Source organism: Protopterus annectens, chromosome 11.part0 (genome assembly GCF_019279795.1).
Source record: "Protopterus annectens isolate FY-2018-M chromosome 11.part0, PAN1.0, whole genome shotgun sequence".
Taxonomy (NCBI): Eukaryota; Metazoa; Chordata; order Ceratodontiformes; family Protopteridae; genus Protopterus; species Protopterus annectens.
In genome coordinates, this window is record NC_056745.1 from 1,389,872,250 (window position 1) to 1,389,895,509 (window position 23,260).

General features: G+C 37.1%; 1 protein-coding gene across 2 annotated transcripts in view; it reads right to left on the bottom strand.

Annotated features, from left to right (window-relative positions):
• Nucleotides 1–23,260, bottom strand: part of DOCK4 (dedicator of cytokinesis 4) — a 3,006,016-nt gene that overhangs the window by 75,809 nt on the left and 2,906,947 nt on the right. The gene's annotated exons all lie outside the window — the stretch shown is intronic.

Below are 23,260 nucleotides of genomic sequence, written 5' to 3' on the forward strand. Positions count from 1 at the left end.
TGAAAACCATGTTGAATTTATCGTAAAACAAAATACTTTACTTTTGGAAAAGATAGAAGATTTGGAAAGCAGATCTAAGAGGAATAATATAAGAATATACGTTATTGCAGAGATGGAAGGTGATAATATGTTATAATTTCTAAATAACTGCTTACCAAAAACTTTAAATCTAGCATAATTATATTCTTTGAACATTGAGAGAGCCCACAGGCCTCTTTCAAATCCTACTTAAAAAAATAATTCATCCCCTCCCACTGAGATCTATAATTGTCAAATTCATTTCAACTCAGGACAAAGATTTGGTATTAAAGACAAACTGAAAAAAGTTTTTCCTTTGATTTAATGGACTTTCTTAATTAGCATCTCACCTCATGTGGTTGTGAGCTATATGTTACATTTAAAAAGCATTGTTGCTTTCTTTCCAGCTTTGCAGGATAATATAGTTAAAAAACAGCCATAAGACTGCTTTCTCACACAGCAGCTGCCCGACTTCAGCTTTATCATGAAAGAGGAAGTGCTATATTACCTTTCAACTCTTGACCTTGAAGAAACAGGAAGAATTCATTTTGGAATGTTTAAACAAGATATAATGGCTATATTTTGTAAACTGTAAGTAAATGCTGAAGTTTTTTTTTTTTTACATGATGTGCATCTGGTCTAATTACATGAAAGTGAAAGTTCAGTTTTCCAAAAAGAATGCCATTACAGCAACATGTTCAATGATATTGTATGAATTATAATAGCAGACCCTGAAGAAAAAAAGAGGAAAGTGGTAGAACCCAACAGGAGTAGAGTTGACTGAACACAGTAAGACAGCACAATGTTACTATACAAGAAAATAGTCAATACAAGCTCAGTGAATGCATTCCCTTAGCACACTGGATGGTGCACATTTTAGTCATGTTCTCACAACTTAAAAAATGTTTCTGCTCCCCACATGTATTAATCAATGATTTCATGGTATATTTAAAAACAACCATGGTAAATTATCTCATAATAATTAAGAATAGCTAAAGTCATCTGATTCTCAGCACCATGTAGTTAGTCACAGCTATTTTGCTCATTATTAAAAACAATTAAGGATTTAGAAACACATTGTCTGCAAAATACAGCCAAACCTGCACTATTTACACTGTATGTACAATGAGCATCATACTTTTTATTTATGAGATGCAGTGGTGCAGCGGTTAGAGTTGTCGCCTTACAGCAAGAGGTTCTCTGGTTCAATTCTCAGCTGGAGTGCCTTATGTGCAGAGTCTGCATGTCCTCCTTGTGGTCGATTAAACTTGAAAAATATGCAGGTAGGTGTGTGCATGTATGGGTGCGCCTTCTTTGAAGGTTGGGTGCCAGGCTGGCAACTCGACACCATAAAAATTCACTGCAAATCATTAGCTGACCAGAATTTCGCTGTGGTGACCCCTAACCGAGAAAAGCCGAAATAAAAACTTATTTATGTGTACAGCTAGGGCATTGTGTGCAGTGTCTTATTGTGGCCATAATACTGACTTGCAACCTGATCTTATTAGAGTACCTTAAGCCAGATTAAAGTACGTGCAGTTGTGGTAAACACTGAATGTACATAAGCATCTATGATAATCATCATGAGTTTGTGAACAGAGATGGAAAAACTACAATGAAATCGTGTTGATACAATGTGCAAAATTTTACATGCAGAAATATTTTATGCAATGCATGAAAGGGAACATTTCAGGGTTGACTAAGGGTGGAGAGCAGAGGTTTCACTGTAGTAACAGAAACTATAAAAGAGTGCAAAGATAGTTGCTCAACAAAGTAGGGTTGTGATACCTAATGAGAATATGGTATCAGAATATTTAAATGTAGAATAATATGAAAGTTAGACCGTTAAGGTGGGTTCAGTAATGTAAAATGGTGCATCAACTGACACTAGTTCTTTTTTTTAACATCTTTGGTTTCTTGTGGCATTATGATATTTTTGGAGGGATGGGTTCTTTAAGTGACTTGGTGATTAACTGCAGACAACATATCAAAAGGCAAGAGGTAAATATTCAAATATAACTGAGAATGTATCTTTTGTACACACTGCAGTGAAAATATTAATCACTGTTTGTTTCTTGTCATTCATATTGTTATTAATGCAATAATGAATACTGTTAGTCATATTTTTGTATTTGTATTCATTTGTGGGTAACTGAGTCCATACTATATTCTCCATAGACTGTTGGATGGTTTGATATAATGCTGTATATTTAGTACTGAATTGTGTGTTTACTTAATTTATAATCTATGCCAAGTTTACATCTAATGAGTGTATTGAAACCATTTAGGTAACCAAGTAGGCTTAAACACTGTTTTTGAGGATCTTTGTGGCAATAATATCTACTATATTTCATTTTCTAATATTATTAAAATGCACAAGGTTGTCTTGGTGATATTTTTGGGCAGTCTTTTTTCTTTTCATTCAGTTTCATGGTGCTCTATAGTTTGTTTTCAGCTATTGCTGTATATGATGTATTATAACATGTGATCTTGCAATTAATGTGTCAAGAGCATAAATAATTGGATTCCAGTTCTGTCAGATTAGAGGAATACAAACAATAAATCCAGTAACTGGCATCAGATATAACGCCATTCCACTGTGAACTACGTGATTAAAATATATTGAAGTTAATTATAAATGATTAATATAGTTTTAATAATGTTTACATACAAATTTTACATAGGTTTGTTAATTAATAGAGATCAGTTTTATATTTTTAATAATGGCAGAATTTGTATACAATATTGAATATAATATGAGTGTGCTATATAAGCTAGTATATGTTGATATTTAGTTTATACTTAGATGTGGTAGCAATATATTGAGACTGGCTAGTGTTATGGAGATGGTTGTGACTGGTGTGCATGATAATTTAATCAAACCAAGAATATTTTATTCCATATTAGGAGATGTAAATGCTTTTATAGTAAATGTGTTAGTAGTTAGCTTAATGAGCTTGTCCATAACAGAATTTGTTAAATTTAGATATAGGTTCTTGATTCTAAACCATAACTTACTTTTTTCTAAACTGCTTTTCTTTAAGGATATCAATATACAAATGTATTTCAGTAAATATTAATGGTCCTAATAACCCTATTACGAGAGGTTCCATAATCAAATATTTAAAAGTAAATAAAGCTCATATTGTTTTTTTTTTTGCAAGAAACACACTTGTTAAATAAGGATTTAGATAGATTGATACTTAAAGATTATTCAGTCCTTGTGGGCTCACATTTTAGTTCAAAAAGGAGAGGCATTCTTATCCTTTGAAAGAAGTCATCGGTTATACCCAAAGTGATTGACACTTATTCTGATAAGAATCGTATGCTGGGATTGGTAGAAGTTGAAATTAATTTAAAACATTATACATTTATTAATGTTTATTAAATTCATGGTATTGGTTCTAGGGAGGCTAGAAAATATTTAGATATCACAGCTTTATATTCAAAATCGGAAATATTATTGGCCAATTGCATTTATCATGAAAAGATACTACTAAAGATAAAAACCTAGAACTACTGCAGCTGCTAATCATTTAGACCACTTCATAAATTCAATGAATTTAAAAAATACATATATACATATACGAGAATACTTCAAAGGTATCAAAATTTCACAACATTGAACCTCTGATATGTGAAGACCAGCTGATCGAAGTTGTGAAACATCAAACATTGTGAATGGAGATTGTTGTACAGTGTGGAATGGGAAATTTGCCATTCTCTTCACTGTAGTGCAATCTCAGAGTTGGTATAATTAAGTAGCAAGGGGTTTTGGGGGCCCAGCCCCCAACTTGGGGGGTGCAGGGTGGCTTGCCTATTAGATTTTTTTTTTTGTTTGATATTTCATGACTTTGATCTTCTGGTCTTCAATGACCAGAGGTTTGATGTTGTGAAATTTCAATTTAATGTAGACCCATATATACAAGAGAGAGAGAGATATGACTTGAAATTGTCAAAATCACTTAATTATACACACTATTCATTTAGATTTGGCACCCAAACACAGACAACGTTTTTTCTTCTGGCAGTTTATATTCTAAATAGTCTAAAATTGATCAAGTAGTTATAATTTCTTCTCTTTTGATTGACCATAATGCTATTTCTTTTAATATCACTTTGAAACCTAACAATTTTTTTTTGTCAGAGCATTCCTGCTTATATTACTAAAATTAAAGAATTTAAGGAATGTTTTTTAAATGAATTAAATCTTTTTATAGAATAATAATAGAGGTGAAGTTACTGATGTTATTTTATGTGATACGTTAAAAGCCTATTAATACGGTAAAATTAAAAGTTGCTATATTTATAACAGAAAGGAGTGGGCTAAAGAGTTAACTGTACTACAATCAAACATTGAAAAATGAAAATGAAACTTAAAACCTGATGATAGGACAGCAAATTCTGAATTGAAAACCTTAAATTAGAAATATTTAGAAATTTTGCATCATAAAATTTCTATAAATATGGAAAATTTTAAATTACAATTGCATTCTAGCAATCCTAAAATACATATAGATTAGCTATTAGATCAAAAACATTAAATAAAAAAATCATATTAAAGAGATTGCATATAAAGTTAAGGACAATCTTAAAAAACAACTGATTTAAAAGATATATTAGAAAACATTACAAATTAATTGTTAGTCAGCTTCACATAGCAGTGATTTAATTGATAGTTTCTGAAGGGTAATATAAACTTTAAGTTAACTAAAGAGTCTGTTTAATGTAAACATCTTGTTATGGATCTTGTATATAGTTATTTGATTGTTTTGGTTTCTTTAAATGTTCTATCTTGTTTTTACTTTGTTTTAAAATTGAATAAAAGATTTTTTTTAACAAAAAGATATCAGTTATTCAGCTCAGGAACATAAAGTACCTTTCTCCTGAAAGTCCTCCAACATTATGGCTACAACACTGATGAACACTACATAGACAAATGCACCTATTATTACTGAGGTAGTCATGTCTGCATTTGTTTATAGTCCTAAATGCAGTTATTGGGATGAGATGGTTGCCTCTTCTCCATATGTCATTGTCTAGGGACATCCAAGAAGACTCTTCTGGTTCAGTCTGTATTAGCAACATTTTCTGTGAAAGATGTGCATTTAATCTATGATTTGTGATTTTTTTTTTATTTAAGTTTAAAGTGTTGTTTTTTTTTTTTGTTGTTTTTTTTTTGTAACAGAACAGCAATTTTTTTTCCCTGGGAAAAAATCGCTGTTCTGTGTTTTCGTACTTATTGGGTTAGCCCCATCCAAAACAGGCCATCTCCTAGAGTAGATTCAGAATAGTGTACCACAATTGCATCCAACAATCCAACCAAATGAAGAGGGAAGCCATTACAAAAATAAGTTAAGCTTTATTTAGGTAAGCACTTTCATGGTGACTATGCACCACTTCTTCAGACCTTTAATGACCACCATTGAAACATCCCATTTAAATAACATCATTACAAACCGACCTATCAAAACACCTTTCCAATTATATATTTAAAAACAGTCAGCCTATGCTAAACATTCAATATTATAAATACAGCAGATACACATATACCTCTACAAGTGACTGACATCTAACCAATTATAGAGAAAGGACTTATGAATAAAAATATTTCTTAAAAAATGCATACACATCTTAAAAATAACAAAATTAATCTACACTAAGTACAACTACTTACAAAGTGTTCTATTCTTCAAAATAGGTTTGATAGGAATCCTATCATTTAAACCTCTGCCCCTGTCTGCTCTTAGCCTGATCATCCATCTAGTTTCAGAAGTCTCTGAGCGATTTATGTCTCCCCATCTTTCGCCCTCTCTAACATTCTCAATAACTAAAAATCTAAAGGTGTGTGAAGGACCCTCAGTAGACACATGCCTTGCCAATCCATTTGTAAGGGCTGCTTTTCTGATGTTTAAAAGATGTTCTCTTATCCTGAACCTGATTTTCCTATTGGTCTTGCCTACATAAAAGCAGGAACATAGGTTACACACTGCCAGGTATACCACATTCTCACTATTGCAATTCGCTGTCACATTAAACTTAAAATCCATTCTAGAGTCAGGAAGCCTAAACCTCTTACTAGTGTCAATATGTCTGCACTGGTTACATCAGCAAGCCAGATGGCTATATCATCCAACAGATGATATGTGGTCTTTAAACTCCCTTACACACACTCCAGAGAGTGGTAATTAATGGAATGCCTTTATTGACTCTTTCCTGGTGATTAACCAATGGTTTCTGTGACAAGTACTAGGTTAATGTCTTACCATCTGAAACAGATTTTGCAGCTTACAAAGTGGCAATGGTCATCAAAATGGCAGATTCTGATATAACAGGCCTTGGCTGGTGTCTGACCTCCTGATTCCTTATATTCACTCTCCACACTAATCTACTCCCTGGGCTGAAGAGGGTGTCTTTTTTGATCTTTGCACTGGCTGTTATCCAGAAACATCATGGTGCTTGTGTTAAGATAGACACTGAGCTTCTTACAGTTCATTCTCTAAGTAATAAGATTCAATCACTGGCACATATTATTCACCTTTCTGATGTCCTTTTTCCTGACAACACAGATAGCACTGGTGCTGTTCCTGGCTAGTGATTTGATGAGAAGAGGAAAAAAAGATGGATAAGGTTTCCACTGCATTAGATTCAGAAAGCTTACTAAGAGTCACACTAGGGTCTAGATCTAACTTTGAGTGTGACAGAAAATACCTGGAAGTGCAAAGTGGAAGCTTCCAGACCTGCTATGCCACACAGTGATACATGTCAGCAGGAGTCAAGTGTGTCCCTGAGCCATGAACTAGAAAATTAAAGAACTGTGTTGACATGGTGGTCCAGAGGAGTTCTGAGTTGTAACCCCCATATTGCACAAGTGCATGCAGACACACACACACACACACACACACACACACACACACACACACACACACACACACACACACACACACACACACTCTCACACACACACACACACACACTCAAACATAGAAGGCCTTTTGAAGTATAGTCCAAATTCTTACAGTGAAAAATGCTCAAGACTGTACATCAAATTTAAAATTAAAATTCATCCATTTATCCAAAACCCCTTTTCCCATTTTACACATGGGGTTGGGGTATCAGTTCAACAGTGACAACCATCTAGAATTCAGCAAAACTAAACAGCTAATCAGAGGCCTGAATCTGGCATTATTTCCTCTCCACTGACAGTCATCTAGAATTCAACAAAACTAAATAGCTAATCAGAGGCCTGATTCTGACATTATTTCCTCTCCACTTTTGCTGTTCCTAAGAGTTGAAATTACTTGAACCCTGGGATTCAATAAACTCAATGTAGGCTTCGTGTGAAGCCAACATGGAGTTTATATATTTGTGCAGTGAGCAGCACAGGGGTTTCTTACCAAGAAATACAGGGCCTACAAAGCATGCCACGATGTCTGTGGATAGACAAAGCCTGTCACTGTAATCTGTATCGTATAGGATGAGGTGACTTGTGCCAGGCCTACAAGCCAGTCTGTGACACTGCCCTTATAGGAATACTGCTCATCCACAAATCAGCTATAGCTGATGACACCAGCAGAGTCTGGTAAGGAGAACATGGTAACAGCAGTATCCCACATGTTGTTATAAAATGCTCTCTCTAATGCTAAGCAAGCGCACATGTATACACACACACACACACACACACACACACACACACACACACACACACACACACATACAAACACATCCCAGTTGACTACAGTGAGAATAGAACCCATAAATACACCAACTAGAGAACTCTGTATTTAAGGCAAGTGCCACAGCTCAAGTCTGACTTGAACAGGGGCACACAACAGTTTCTAGGCGATGACACTAGCAGTGTCTAGTGTGAAGAAAATGATAATAGCAGTGCCCCACACACTTGTGTAAAATGCAAGGAATGTTAGCGAGAAGATGTTGGGAGGCCTGCATGAAATGGATGTGGAGACCTGTGCTAGTGTAAAGACAGTTTAAGTTCTGCATATTACCAAACTGATGTGTGCACAATGAGTATTTACTGGTGGTTGTGTTCTAATGTGCAGGTATAGTTTAAGAGACAGCTTTACACACTATATCCAAACAGGTGTCCATTTTACTACAAGTGTTTGAAAATCTGAATGCGTACTGTTATTCTAAAGATGTGCATGGTATATCACACAATATTTGTTATCAATGTATGTAGTGTAACTGATATATTTGTGAACAAGTACTAAGACACCAGGGTTGCAGTGCATGGGGGAAGGTAACACACGGCTGCATTCTACATATGTGACATATTCTTAGACAGAGTCTTCTTTTTTTATGTTTCCACATGTAGTTTCATGGCATGAAGACTAAATGGACAGTACACAAAATTAACACTAGCTATTTACTTATAGCATAATGGCGAGTCGGGTCGGTGTGGTGACTGGAAAAGCATTTGCACATGTAAGATAATTATTTCTACTGCTTTTCCAGTTTGCACATAGGTAAGCAGTGAGCAAATGTGAGGCTCATTGCTAAAATTGAGAGCTACTATTGTGTGCATGAAACACACCTACTGCTTAGCTAACTCTGTGGCAGCAGGTGTAAATGCATTGACACATTTCTTTTTGAGCCTAGATGATACTAGGGTTGAATCCAGATGTATGTAATACTTTTAAATAAATAGTGATAATGCAATGAAATTATTATTTATAAACATTCACTGTGTGTTGCTCTGTTTTATGTTAGCGCAGCATAATTAATTGGCATTGAGCTGAGGTAATCTGCACCACTGAAGAGCCATTCACTGTCACTTGGAATTGGTGCACAATGTCAAACTCCATGAAAACAGAGAGGCCAGAAAGTGTAGAGCTCCACTGGTTTTCTTTGTACTTTTGTGTGTTGTGTGTGATTCTATTTTTGACTAGAATCTAGGTATTAAAATGGGTACACAGTGGTGAAATGGGAGCAAGCAAGGGGAAGAACAAAGGGAAAGAAATGCAGCAATGTGCAGGAGGGAGGAAAGAAAGAACCATAGCTATTAATTTCTTTAACAGTGTAAACAAAAAATATATACAGAATATTAGCTGAATTTGGAGTGTCACCTCTACAAAGAGTTTGAAAACAATGCAATCATGTTGTAGAGCTAATTGGACCAAATCAGGTGTGTCAAGAAGACGTGTGTAAACTGGAGAGCTATGTATGGGACATTATTTTTTTTGTGTGTGAAAGGTGTCCATTTTTTTTAATTCGGTAAGAGAGGAATGCTGGGTAAGGGATGTTAGTATTTCTGGGTCAGGTAAGTTGCGTAGGTGAGAAAGCAAATGGAAAAAAACAAGACATGACACAGGGATGGTGAGGGACACAAAGGTTGGGGACACCATGATTGAGATGAGGGAAGGGAGAACACAAGATCATGCCCATCAAACATGGAGACAGTGAGAGTCTAGTCCTCACCCACAGGAATGTCATGACTGCCTCCTTAGTCTGCTGGGTGCTGGAGTGCTTGATGTCTTCTCCTATGCACCATGAGGGAGAGCAGCCTCTCCATCTGGTGTAGACATATACCAATGGTGCTGTGCACAACCCCACCCACCAACCCTGGTATCTCTTGGTGGGTAATGAAATCCATATCTCTGCCACTACTCTCAGAGGGTACCAAGGCACCAGCTGCTGGGGAAGTGATACCTGAGGGGGCAGGTAATGCAGCGACAGTGGAGGCAGTGCTACCAGGTTGGGTCCCAGATGTGCTGGCATCAGTGCTGGGGCCAGTGGAGCAGGGGCAAGATGACCCAATGTGTTGTGACACATTTAGTGATTTGTTACAGATGAATGATGTGGAGCCATTTTGACGACACATAATAGAAAAAAAAGAGCTAAGGGTTGTAGTGAAAGAAAAGTAAGAGATAAAATTAGTACCATCATATGTGACATGCAATGCATTAACACAATTATACAACTACTTTATCTGAACTATTATATTTAAGTACAAGTCCTATCAACTACAAACTATAATTACGCATTACTGAAAGTAATCTTTGCAATGTACATATGTTGCACATATGCTTGGTCCAAGTATACTGATTACTGTTAACAGCAGATCACTTATGCCACTTGTATAGAGATAATTTATGTAATATTATGAAGGAAATGCAGTATTGTATAGTTGCTACTCATGGCATTTGATCCCACAAACTCTGACTACAATCTGACATTTGACTCCTAATGTTGGTTTGTGCTACAGACTTATGCATGCATACTTGCTTTTACAGTTAGGATATGCATGCTCACTTTGCTACTACTTTACAGAATACAAAAAAATATATCATTAACTTTTAAAGCTGCAATAATATTTATGTTGTGCTGCATACATACTACTTGCTTCCTTCAGTCTCTTCAAATGTTCAGCATGAGCTTGTCGATTCAACTCAATTTCAGCATTAGTTTTGAAATGAAAAGAACAGAATAGCATTATCCATACCAATCTTGTCTATATTTAGCTTTTAGCATATTAAAATTCTCTTTATTAGCATACTTACACAACTGTGGGATGTCACCAAGTTGAAACTCAGTCAACGACTGGCTGAGAGTATCCCTCTTGCACCTCTGTAGGTCACTGAAGTGGTGCCTACACTGTTCTCAAGTGTGTGGAATGCCAGTCACACTGGATACAGCTTTAGCCAAACTACTCCAAACCTCAGATTTGTACTTGAAGCCAGAATAGTCCCCCTGCAGAAGCCTTTCGCTATGGTGCTTTACCATCAGTCCAACATATATCCTGGACAGACCACCTCGGCACCTTAAGCTGGGCACCTTTACCTCTAATGCCAGACATGTCTAATACCAAAGGTAAAGCAATGGCAAATGAAGATTTTTCCACCAATTCCTGTTATTGCATTTATGGGCAGTCTGGTCAGATAGAGCCGAGTCTAAACATTTGTTAATATGATTATACATGGCATTTTTGTACATCTACACATATGAGTCATTATTGCCTCTGATTACAGGGGGGTATAACAATTTTATACCATCACTTAGTAGGCTGTAGTTTGCTTTGGAAAGCTTCCTTAGTTTTTTGCTCCTTTGAAAATGTGGGGTCCAGTAGTTACCTCAAATGAGACTGATTAATGCTCTGACCTTAGCAGGGAGGGCATCATACAGGGGGCAGTACAGTGACCACCTATGAGGTTGAGTACTATGTCAAGGACATTAGAACCCCTGATCAGGGAGCAGACTATCTGTTCCACAGCATTTGCATTGACAAAGTGCAGGAACCAGCGACTTCAGTAAGTCCAGGTAAGCAATATGCTTTTCTTGATTCATGGACGGGGACCTATAGCTACCATTGATGTGGTGGGGTGTTTTGCCTATAGTTAACTAGGCATGAAGTAGTTCAAAATTTGTACTGTTTGACCAATCTGGAGGTGCACTCCACTTTAAAGAAGATGGATACATCTCCACCTTTGTTTCTTTCACACTCATTCTGAGGTCTTAACATATAGAAGGTACTGTAGCCTTACAGAGCTGGGATGCTGTCTGCAGCCTTGAACTATGTTTCAGTGACTGCACAGATATCAGCATGTTCCAAGTTGAGGACTGTTTCTAGGCAGTGCAGTTTCATGTTTAGACTCCTAGCATTAAGCAGCAGAACCTTGAGTTTGTCTTGACTGGATTTTGCTATGTCGGAAATTTTGTCATTTTGACATTGCCTAAAAAGGCACTATGGGGGAGGCAAGCACCATAGCTAGTATAAGAAAGCCTAGAAAAGACAGGAGCAGACCATCTCTGGGAAAGCTGCTTGACCTGTCGACCATGTCTTCCCAGGCTGAAAAATACTGGATCCCCCTGGAATGACACCAGAAGCTAAGTCAATTGTTGAAGTCAATCATGTTTTGTCCAAATTGTGGCATCACCCCAGGTGAAGACAGAATACTGCTTAAGGCTAGGGTCACACCTGCCTGGGACACATAATCTGAGAATTCAGTTATGTCTCTCTTCATATAGTCCAGGGAGGTACATCTCAAGTTATTCACCCCAACATGGACTATGACAGAGTCATATTGGTACTTATTGAGTGACCTGAGTGCATGCATGATCTTATGGATCCTGGCACCCAACAGGCAGCTGAGAGTGATCTTCTCCTTGTCCAGCCTGGTGGGGAGTTCATCTGTGTGTCTCACTATAGAGTATCATATGACCAAGACATTAGGTTTTGAGGTGTTTTGCCTTAGGGGCATATTTGGTGAGACACTGATACATGTTTTGTTATGTGCAGTGATTTCTCTAAATGTTGAGGTGTGCACATAATTTGCACTTAACAGGTCTCTGATCTTTTGGTAACACTGTAGCTGTTAAATCTTTCGGAACACTGTCATGATATAATTTAAAATGCTGTGCTAAGGGACTTTCCTCTTTATTTGATCTAATGTCCCTTAAATGTTCCAGTAACCTTACCTTAAACATTCTCTTTGTTTGCCCTATATAAAATTTATTACACCCGCATTTTATAACATTAAGGTAAGGTTACTGGAACATTTAAGGGAGATTAGATCAAATAAAGAGGAAAGTCCCTTAGCCGAGCATTTTTTATTGTATCATGACAGTGTTCCGAAAGATTTAACAGCTATAGTGTTGCAACAAATACAGGTAGAAAATGAGGATTATAAGAGAAATATGTTATTATATAAGGAGACTGTGTTTATTTTAAAGTTTGGGACTTTGATCCCATATGGTTTAAATGTAGATTGTTGTTGGAAATGTGTTGTATAGCTTTAAAAAGCATGTTTTTAAGTTAAATATGTATTTAAATAATTAATTGTTTAATTAGATAACTGATGAATTGTTTTATTTGATACCATGGGTATAAAAAGTGAATTAGTATTATTTGGAATTCACTCCTTGAAGGCTAAATATTAGCCAAGGCGTTAGTGTTTTGTAATAAAACAGAGGATTTATTTGACTACAGTTGGTTATTTTCACTGATCTACTTTTGTTGTATGGTGGACATTGACTGTGCGGTATATCGAGTGATCCTGCTAATAACTTGCCACGTATATTCAGAGAAGAGTCTTCTAACTCTTCACAGCTAATTATGGATGGTTTTGTGAGATCAAATCCAGATAGGAACCAAGACGGAACTGCGGTATCGGCTAGTAGCAGTGGTGAAGGCGACCTGCTCCAATATGGGAGAGGATACTAGAGGAGAACAGAAGTAACCATTTTTCCAACCCGTTTATGGAGGTGGGTAAGCATTCCATTGCTTTCTCATCTGAGGCGAAAGTTTTGTTGAATAAGTTGGTACAACTGTTACATAAAGAAATGGCAACTCAGTACAACAGGATGAGTTTACAAAGATATGTGGAACTAGACATAGCTCCGAAAGGGCTTAGAGCTATGAAGTTCCCATCCATGTCATTTGATATGTCAAAATCAATGGAAAAAGTATTTAAACAGAGATGGGAAGCCGCGGCTCAAAGGTGTGCTATAGAATGGACCAAAATACTGTTAGAACGAGATGAGGTAAAACTTTTGGACATTAAAAAAGATACAAATTTAGTGTGCAATAATTTGTTAATGTTGGTTGACAAATCAAGGTTTGAGCTGGGACTGCATGATATACAAGATAAACTTGTGGTACTGGTGAAAAAATTGTGTGAACAAAAATTGTATAAACTAAAAAGAGACCTTAGAGACTATGAAAGTGGTGCGGCCTTTTTTAGGCTGACGAATCAGAAAATTAGGTCTCGGGTACGTTTTCAGGAAGGGTTAAGTACAACAGAAGGGGAAATGTCCTCAGCCGACACGAGTCGGGATCAGAGTGATATGGAAGATGAGAGACAATTTCCAGCCCTTCCACAACCCAATAATCCACAATACATGCAGAGTAATTTTCGTCCCAACCAGAGATTCAACCAACAGAAAAAACGTCAGTATGTTGAATACAAACAGGGACAGCACAGAGATGAGCCGAATTACCGACAATGGAACAAGAACAACAGAAAAAGAACTAGATGGCATTGAGAAGTTCTTTTGTGATACAACGGACTTAGTATTAAATCTTTCCAATAGTATGTTAGATGATAATTTGTTAGCTGTTTTGAAATGTGGCTTAAAATTTGTACCCACTGTAATACCTAGATTACACTGTCTTAAAATTGAGCTGTTTAAAATGGTACGCAAAATGCATTTATGGTATTTTTTCAAATACATCAGGGTGTTCAGCTTATAAATACAGAAGGGATGTTGAATGCTGAATATAGTGATGCAGAAGGGGAAGATGTTTCAGATGCCTCTTTTGTTTCATGTCATAGTGAATTGAATGCCTATTGCAATTTAGATACATCAGATATAAAAATTTTAAGTAATTTTATGCCACCATTCATACATGATGGCATAAAAAAATTTATTCTATGGTAGAATTTGAATTGGAATTGTCTTTTAAGTCATTCAAGAAACAAAATGTTGAATATAATTTAACTAAGAATGAATGGATGTCTTTAAAAAAAATTTCAGAACAGAAAGAGCTAGTGATTAAGCCCTCAGATAAGGGAAATAAGATTGTTGTGATGCATTACTTACAGTATAGCAAGATGTCTTATGACCTTCTTAATGATGTTAATGTTTTTGAAATAGTAACATGACATAAGACAGAAGAAGCTATAAAGAAATATACCCATTTAATTAATTGTTAGAAAAATATGTATTTGAACATGTATAAAGTGCTAGTTTAAAAGCAAATAGTATATAATGCATTTTATTCTATTTACAATATGGCAATAAGAATGATTTTACATGTAATTGCTTGAAGCTTTGGAGCTGCAGTGTATTTGAACTCTGACCCTGGCAGTAGCCAGCTCAGCAAGCTTATGTTTTTCACTAATGATTATCTGCTGGGTCAGGAAAATTAAATGTATAAAGCATTGAATATTCTTATTCCTTCCTCTGAGATAATTGACCTTGTGAATGTCAGAGATAAGACACAGCTGCTAAAGTAAAAGTTGTTACAAGAGTGAACTGACTATTGTATTCAAGCTAGCCTGAGACCTTGGAAGAGTAACATTTACAGAAAGACATTATAACGAACCAGGTGCTTTGCAAGGCTGTATTATTCCCATGGGAAAACTTTTAAAATGTATAACATCAGCTTTTTCTTATGAATAGAATATTGTAGACCATAGTGATGTAGGTGCCCTGTGACTAACCACGTCAGTAAGGTGGGCACAGCCTGAATGTAAGACTATATAAAATTGTGTATTTCCTGCATCATGTCAGACAAAACTCTGTACTTGTATGGTTTGTTGCCTCCTGGTGTACACTAGTAAACTTTTGCATCTGAGCCTCCTGTGTTGTTATCATTTGTTTTTATTTAACAGTTTGGTCCTCCTTGAACCGGAATTCCCTTGGTAAGCTGCAGATCAGAGTGTATCGGTGGTTGAATACTGCACAGGAGAAGTTACCAAAAGGGTTCTTCTTGAAACACAAAGACCTCCGACTGAATTGTCGTCTTGAGAGGCTGGCCACTTTCTGATCTGCGTCAAGAGCGGTCTCGAACTGGTTGACCCAGGAGGCTCAGGTAGGAAAATATTTGCCTTTTTTTCTGTTTTAGATCAGGGACTAGGTTACAGTAAATGTCATTGTCAGAGATTTGTTATACAGATCAGGGACAAAAGGAAATTACTGTATATTTTGTCAGAGATCAGGGAAACAGAATAAGGTAGACAGTTATTCTAGATAAACTGTGTAAGGAACTGAAATACCACGTGGTGAAAAGGGTTACGTAACATTTTTTTAGAATGGGAAATCAGTGCACTAAAAAATCGCGAGATCCGCCCCTAACTGATGACGCAAAATATATGCAATTACAACGGACTGATAATGTAAGGTATTATACAAAATGGGTTAATAAATACGGATTTGATGGTAAATTAAACAAGATTTCATTAGTTAAACTTTTAAAACAGCTTAAATCTGATGCAGAAGGTCAGGCAAAAAAACAACAGCGATTAGGCATTCCTCAAGCACACAGGTGGATTGAGGAAGTAAACCGAAGGGAACAGAAAACTAAAAATGCAAAAACATTATTTTTAGACAAAGAGGATAATAATACAGTAATAGCGACGGCCCCTCCCCCTCCGCCCCCTCCAATGCCTTTTTCAGGATATGAAGCAGGAGGACAAGCTGGTCCACCTCCACGTTATCCTGAAGTTACAAGAGTACTAAAACCATTTGTTAGAGATCCTACTGAAACTAGGTCCCGGACACGTAAAACACTAGGGGGCACAGACTTATATCAAATAGGGAAAAATACACTAGAAGAGAGTGAGGAAGAAATCTGTCCACTGATCGAGGTACCAAATCCTCAGGCAGGACAGGAAGGGCAGGACCCAACTCTTCTAGTATATAGACCATGGACACCGGAAGATATTCGGAAAGCTACAGAGGAATCCCTCATCCAAAAGTTAATTACACAAAGTTTTACAAGATTTACAAGGTATGAGACTAAGTTACCACTTGAATGGGAAGAAGTAGAAAAGGTAGTTAGACAGATTGTGGGTCCAGACTGGCACATGATTTGTGGCACCTGGAATCCTCGTAATGCAGAGCTTAAACCACTCCCACATAGTGACGCAGAATTAGACAACAGAGTCAAAGGTCTTACAGACCGAAGTTCTGAAAAATGGAAACCTAGAGCAGATTGGACTTGCATTAATCAATGCATACAGCAAGAGAATGAAACTGTAGATGGGTACTATGGTAGATTATTGGAATGTTTCAATAACCATAGTGGTATGGCTATTCCTGAAAATCAGACACATGATACCTCATATGAACAGCAACTGAAAAATGCGTTTTGAAAGGTTGCATTGCACCTATCAGTAGCTTTATTACAAAGCATATGATAGATCATCGAACAAGTAGGCTACAAGCCTTACTTGAATATGCCAGACATGCTGAAAGACACTTTAATAGTAAAAAGAAAAAGAAGACACAGGTCTTCACAGCTGAAGACGGAGCAGAGGTCTTTGTAGTACAGTCAGGTAAAAGGGTAAGAAAAATACCCAGGGAAATAGACAATCTGACAAAAGGTCAGAAGATTTTGAAGAGAGAAAAAAGAAAGGTGAGTGCTTTAAGTGCAGCAAGAAAGGACATTTAGCAAGGAATTGCAGGCTAAATAAAAGGTGACTACAGAAAATAAAGGTGATGAGGACTGACTATATGATAGTGATAAAAATCAGAAATCATTAGGGAAGGAAAACAAACAAAGGGCAAACGTAAATGTAGTGGAAGGAACAGAGGAAGTGCAAGCAGATGTAGAGGATAAAGAAAGTGAAATTTTAGATTTGGCATTACTGAGCTTGGAGCTCTATTTGGCAGACACAAAACCGGAAGTTACACTTCTGGTGAAAGGAAGGAAAGTGAAATTCTTGTGTGACTCAGGAGCGTCACGAACTTTGATACACCCTTCAAAGTTACCAGAATATTCTGAATCACCTGAATATATATTAGTGAAAGCAGCAAATGCACAGCTATATAGGGAGCCACTCTCCCATGATATAGCAATAACTGACCCTGTTTCAGGCATGACTCAGAAAAGTAAAATTGTAGTTTCTGCAAAATGTCCAGTAAACTTACTGGGAAGAGATCTTATGCAGATATTTGGCATAGCGGTAGTTCCCACTATGCAGGGTATGGAAGCACAAAGACAAATGGATACTTTTGTGGTGCGACCGGAGGGTGAAACCTTTTACTGGTACAGCCAGGACCTAGTTACTACTGGTCCAGGGGCAGTAACCGGAGAACTGATGAATGTAGCCATCAGTAAGGCCCCTCCCTTGACACTGACCAACAGCATTTGTTACATTGTACTCTATACTACTGTAGCATGCCAGGACCTGATAAAGAATATGAGCAAGAGTTGTTCAAAAATCCTGCTAACAGATTAGTATTACGAACCTTGTATTGGGATACTGAGGAAAACAGTGTGGTAAGCTGTTCACTACCTCAGGAATTCATGACACTGTACAAATCTAATAGACTACCACATGTCAGCTTGACAAAGAATAAGGATGTGAGATGGGCAGACTTAGGAGAAAAAGTAACAAGATGGGAAAAACAAACTGATTTAGAATTATCAGAACAGGGAATACAAAACAGAAATTGAATTGGCTAACACAGACACATCCAGCTGTACACTTACAAACTAGTGAAGACAGCTGATTAGCATTCTTATTAGAAGAAGAAAAAAAGCCTTGTGTGATATACCAGATATTCTTTGGTCAACAGGTAAATCAGATGTAGGACTTATTCAAACAGCAGGACCAGTAACTATTACACCAAAATCAGCATTTAGACCACAAAAAAGACAATACCCCTTGAGGAAAAATGCAGAGCAAGGAATCAAGCCTATAATAGCAGCATTACTCAAGGAAGGAGTACTGGTAAAATCTCTTGATTCACCATGTAACACCCCTCTATTTCCTGTTAAAAAAGCAAACGGGGAATGGCGGATGGTACAGGATTTACAAGCTGTAAACAATGCAATAATACCCAGAGCACCTACGGTGCCAGACCCACACACCTTGTTAAATGATTTAAAACCACAACAAAAATATTTTACTGTGGTAAATATAAGCAATGCTTTCTTTTCAATACCTATACATCCTGATAGCCAGTATTGGTTTGCATTTACATTTCAGGGTAAAAAATATACCTATACTCGGCTACCGCAGGGATATTGTGAAAGTCCAACGATATTTGCGCAAGAAATGGCAAGCAACCTGGCAGGGTTTACTCCACCAGGAGGTAGTCAGATTCTTCTTTATGTAGATGACATCTTGCTAGCAGCCCCTACCCAGCATCAATGCAGGGAAGATACGATAGCATTATTGAAATTTTTAGCAGCACAAGGACACAAAGTGAACAAAAGTAAGTTACAACTTTGGAAAAAACAGGTTAGATACCTAGGATATGTAATATCCAATGAAGGTAAAATATTAGACGAAGACAGAAAAACAGCGATTTTACAGGCACCCAAACCAGCAACCAAGAAGGAAATGATGTCCTTCTTGGGAACAACTAATTTTTGTCAAAGCTGGATATCAAACTATGCTTTAGAATCTGCTCCACTGGCTGATTTAATATATAAAACACCAATGGCAGCACAAGATGTATTACAATGGACACCTGAAGCAGAAGCAGCTTTCTGCAGACTAAAACAATTGATAGCTTCATCACTAGTTTTAGGACTTCCAAATTACCACAAAAGATTTTTTCAGACCGTAGATTGTAAACAGGGATACATGACGTCAGTTTTGACGCAACAGCATGGGGATAAGCAACGCCCATAGCTTACTATTCATCACAGTTAGATCCAGTGGCACGATCATTGCCTCACTGTGTGCAAGCAGTAGTCGCAGCTGCAACGGCAGTACAGGCTTCGGCCTCAGTGGTGTTGTTCCACCCTCTCACATTGAGAGTGCCTCATGCAGTCGCGATAATTTTACTGCAAGAGAAAATAGCATATCTATCTCCTGCTAGACATCTTTCATGTATGACCATACTGCTGAGCCAACCTCATATGGTAATTGAACGTTGTACAACATTAAATCCATCAACGTTACTTCCAACTCCTGTGGATGGCACACCACACAGTTGCCTGCAGGAAATTGAGCAAATAACTTTGCCCAGACAAGACCTTACTGATATGCCCTTGGATGATGCCGAGGTGACATTTTATGTGGACGGTTCATGCAGAAAGGGTCCTACAGGGAAAAATCTAGTAGGGTATGCAGTAGTCACAGATATAGAGATTTTAGAAGCCCAACCCTTACAGCATAACCTGTCTGCTCAAGCAGCAGAACTGATAGCCTTAACACGGGCTTGTACTCTAGCAAAAGATAAATGTGTGAACATATATACTGACAGTCAGTATGCTTTCTCTACAGTGCATGTTTTGCACAACAATGGAAAAATAGGGAATGATAACATCTACTGGCAAACCGATTAATCATGCAACTTATTTTGAACTTGTTAGATTCCATTCAGTTACCTACTAAGGTAGCTATTTGTAAATGTTTAGCTCATACAAAACAACAGGATGCAATTTCAAAAGGAAATGCAAAAGCTGATGCAGCTGCAAAGCAAGCAGCCTCAGACTCAGAAACTTTACTTTTAACCGAGGAATTACAACCCTCTGAGATTTTAGATTTAGAAATGTTAAAAACAATGCAGACATTAACTACAAAAGCTGAGAAACAAAAATGGGAGAAACGAGGTGCAATCCTCGAAAATGGACTGTATATCTCCAAAGAGAAAAAAACAATATTGCCGTCTAATTTATTTAAATATGCAGCTTTGTTGAGCCATGGGCAGTGCCATGTCTCAACAGGGGGGATGGTACAGTTAGTAAATCGAATATTCCAAACATATGGATTTATAAACTTCACACAAAAATTTTGTGCAGCATGTCATATCTGTAACAAACATCATGCACAAGGAGCATTCAAACCCAAGCAAGGGAGTTTTCCTATACCACCATATCTGTTCCATACTATCTGTATGGATTTCATAGAACTAAACAAATGTGAAGGGAAAAAATAACAAATAAAACTGTTTTGCAGTTGAACTCTTTTTCAGATAAAAGACAGACCAGACCGTTGGAAGCAGTGCTGACCCTAGGGTCCTGGGTTTGGTTGAAGGTCACGAAGAGGAAGAATTGGGCGAGTCCAAAGTGGGAAGGACCGTACCAGGTACTGTTGGCGACGCCTACTGCAGTCAAAGTTGCTGAAAGGTCGTCCTGGGTCCACCTGACGCACTGTAAACCGGTAAAGAATTTCCAGCTTGATAAACATTTTGTGACTGACACACAACAAAGGTAGGATGGCCAAGAGCGAAATGAGTAAAAATACAGATCAACCCCAAAGATATTGTTTAATCATCTTGCTAACTATGCATTTATTGACTATGATTGTGATGACTTTCCTTTTGTTGTGGTTCTTCCTACATATAACCACACAAGTGAAAGTGGAGAAACGTGATGAACTGTCTATAGACTGGCATCCAAACTTTAACACATACCTAGCTATGAAGCGTGTATATGTAGAGACTATAAACATTTCAAATTGCTGGGTTTGTACTGCCATACCAACAGCATATGGAGGACTGTTGATGTCCGCTGTCCCCTTGGGAATAAATGAGACTTGGGAAAATTTACTTTTTGATACAGGTTCTGTAAGATCACAGGACAAAATTGCATTGTATTTGCCTATTACACAGAGGGGAATTGTATGTTTCTATAAGAATAACACACTCCAAGTGGGTTGGAGTAACTGTAACATAACTATATCTTATAAATGCTATATTAAAGCCAAAGATAAAGGCACTATTTGTAACGCAAATTATGATTCATATTTGAGCCTAATGAAAACAACATTAAGTGAAGTGCAGAGAAATCCTGTCTTGCATAAACAATTGTCTGTTATAGACAAGAAAATGTTTCATTCAGAATTAACCCGCATCAGTACCAAAGTAGAAAACTGTTATTTTTTTTGTGGGTAAAAAGCATACAAATGGCTACCTGAGAATTGGTCCGGCAGTTGTTTTTGGGTTATCTGGTTCCAGCTATAAGGCATACTGCAGAATTACCTCTAGGTAAGATCTGAAATGTAAGAGATGTAGCCGAAAACCTGAAGATCCAATCGGAAAACCTGTAAATCCAATGGGAAAAATCGAAGCTGGTTGGAAGAACCATCATTCCGTGAAAGATAAAGAAAAATTGACTCATATGGACTTGAGTGACAGTGTTATATCCTGGGCTGGGATATTTCCAGCATATGGAGCAGTCAAATCGATCTGGGAGTTAAGAAAACTGTCGAAGCTTCTCGAAGTAATGAGTAACGCAACTTTTTCTGCTCTCGAACTAGTGACTGACGAACTGAATGCAATGAGAACTGTTGTGCTACAAAATCAAATGGCTCTTGATTAATGATCACCTAGAGGTAATACAGCAGGTATCGGCCATGACTGAACCAGGCCCAAACCCACTGATGAACTTTTTCCAGAGTCTGTTTGGTGGGTGGGGTTCTATCCTAATGAATATTTTGATTGCTATTTGTGTTGGTCTGCTCCTGTTAGGAGCATGTGTCTGTTGTGGGATCCCCTGTATGAAAAGATTAGTCAAAGATTTTGTTGATATATCTGTAACTGAAACTTTGTACCAAGACATTGAATTGGAACTATTGATTCCAGACGAAACTTGTTCCGAAATATAAACTAAATGACTTGCCTAGTTAAAAGTCCTTAAAGGAGAAAGCTAGGAGACGATATAACATTGTTTATGTTTCTGAATAGAATAAAAAGTATTAAAAGGGAGGAAAATGTTAGAAAAATATGTATTTGAACATGTATAAAGTGCTAGTTTAAAAGCAAATAGTATATAATGCATTTTATTCTATTTACAATATGGCAATAAGAATGATTTTACATGTAATTGCTTGAAGCTTTGGAGCTGCAGTGTATTTGAACTCTGACCCTGGCAGTAGCCAGCTCAGCAAGCTTATGTTTTTCACTAATGATTATCTGCTGGGTCAGGAAAATTAAATGTATAAAGCATTGAATATTCTTATTCCTTCCTCTGAGATAATTGACCTTGTGAATGTATCAGAGATAAGACACAGCTGCTAAAGTAAAAGTTGTTACAAGAGTGAACCGACTATTGTATTCAAGCTAGCCTGAGACCTTGGAAGAGTAACATTTACAGAAAGACATTATAACGTACCAGGTGCTTTGCAAGGCTGTATTATTCCCATGGGAAAACTTTTAAAATGTATAACATCAGCTTTTTCTTATGAATAGAATATTGTAGACCATAGTGATGTAGGTGCCCTGTGACTAACCACGTCAGTAAGGTGGGCACAGCCTGAATGTAAGACTATATAAAATTGTGTATTTCCTGCATCATGTCAGACAAAACTCTGTACTTGTATGGTTTTTTGCCTCCTGGTGTACACTAGTAAACTTTTGCATCTGAGCCTCCTGTGTTGTTATCATTTGTTTTTATTTAACATTAATAAAGGGTGGTGACTGGGCTATTGATCTGAATCAGATGTTGAGAAAAAGTTGGTAGGTGAAAAGTTTGATATGGCATATTTTTACTGCCTACCAAAAGTGCACAAACAAATGAGAAACCCTCCTGGCAGACCCACAGTTTCAGCTAGGAAATATTTTTTTGCATAATGTGGGTATTGTATTACACAAATATTTG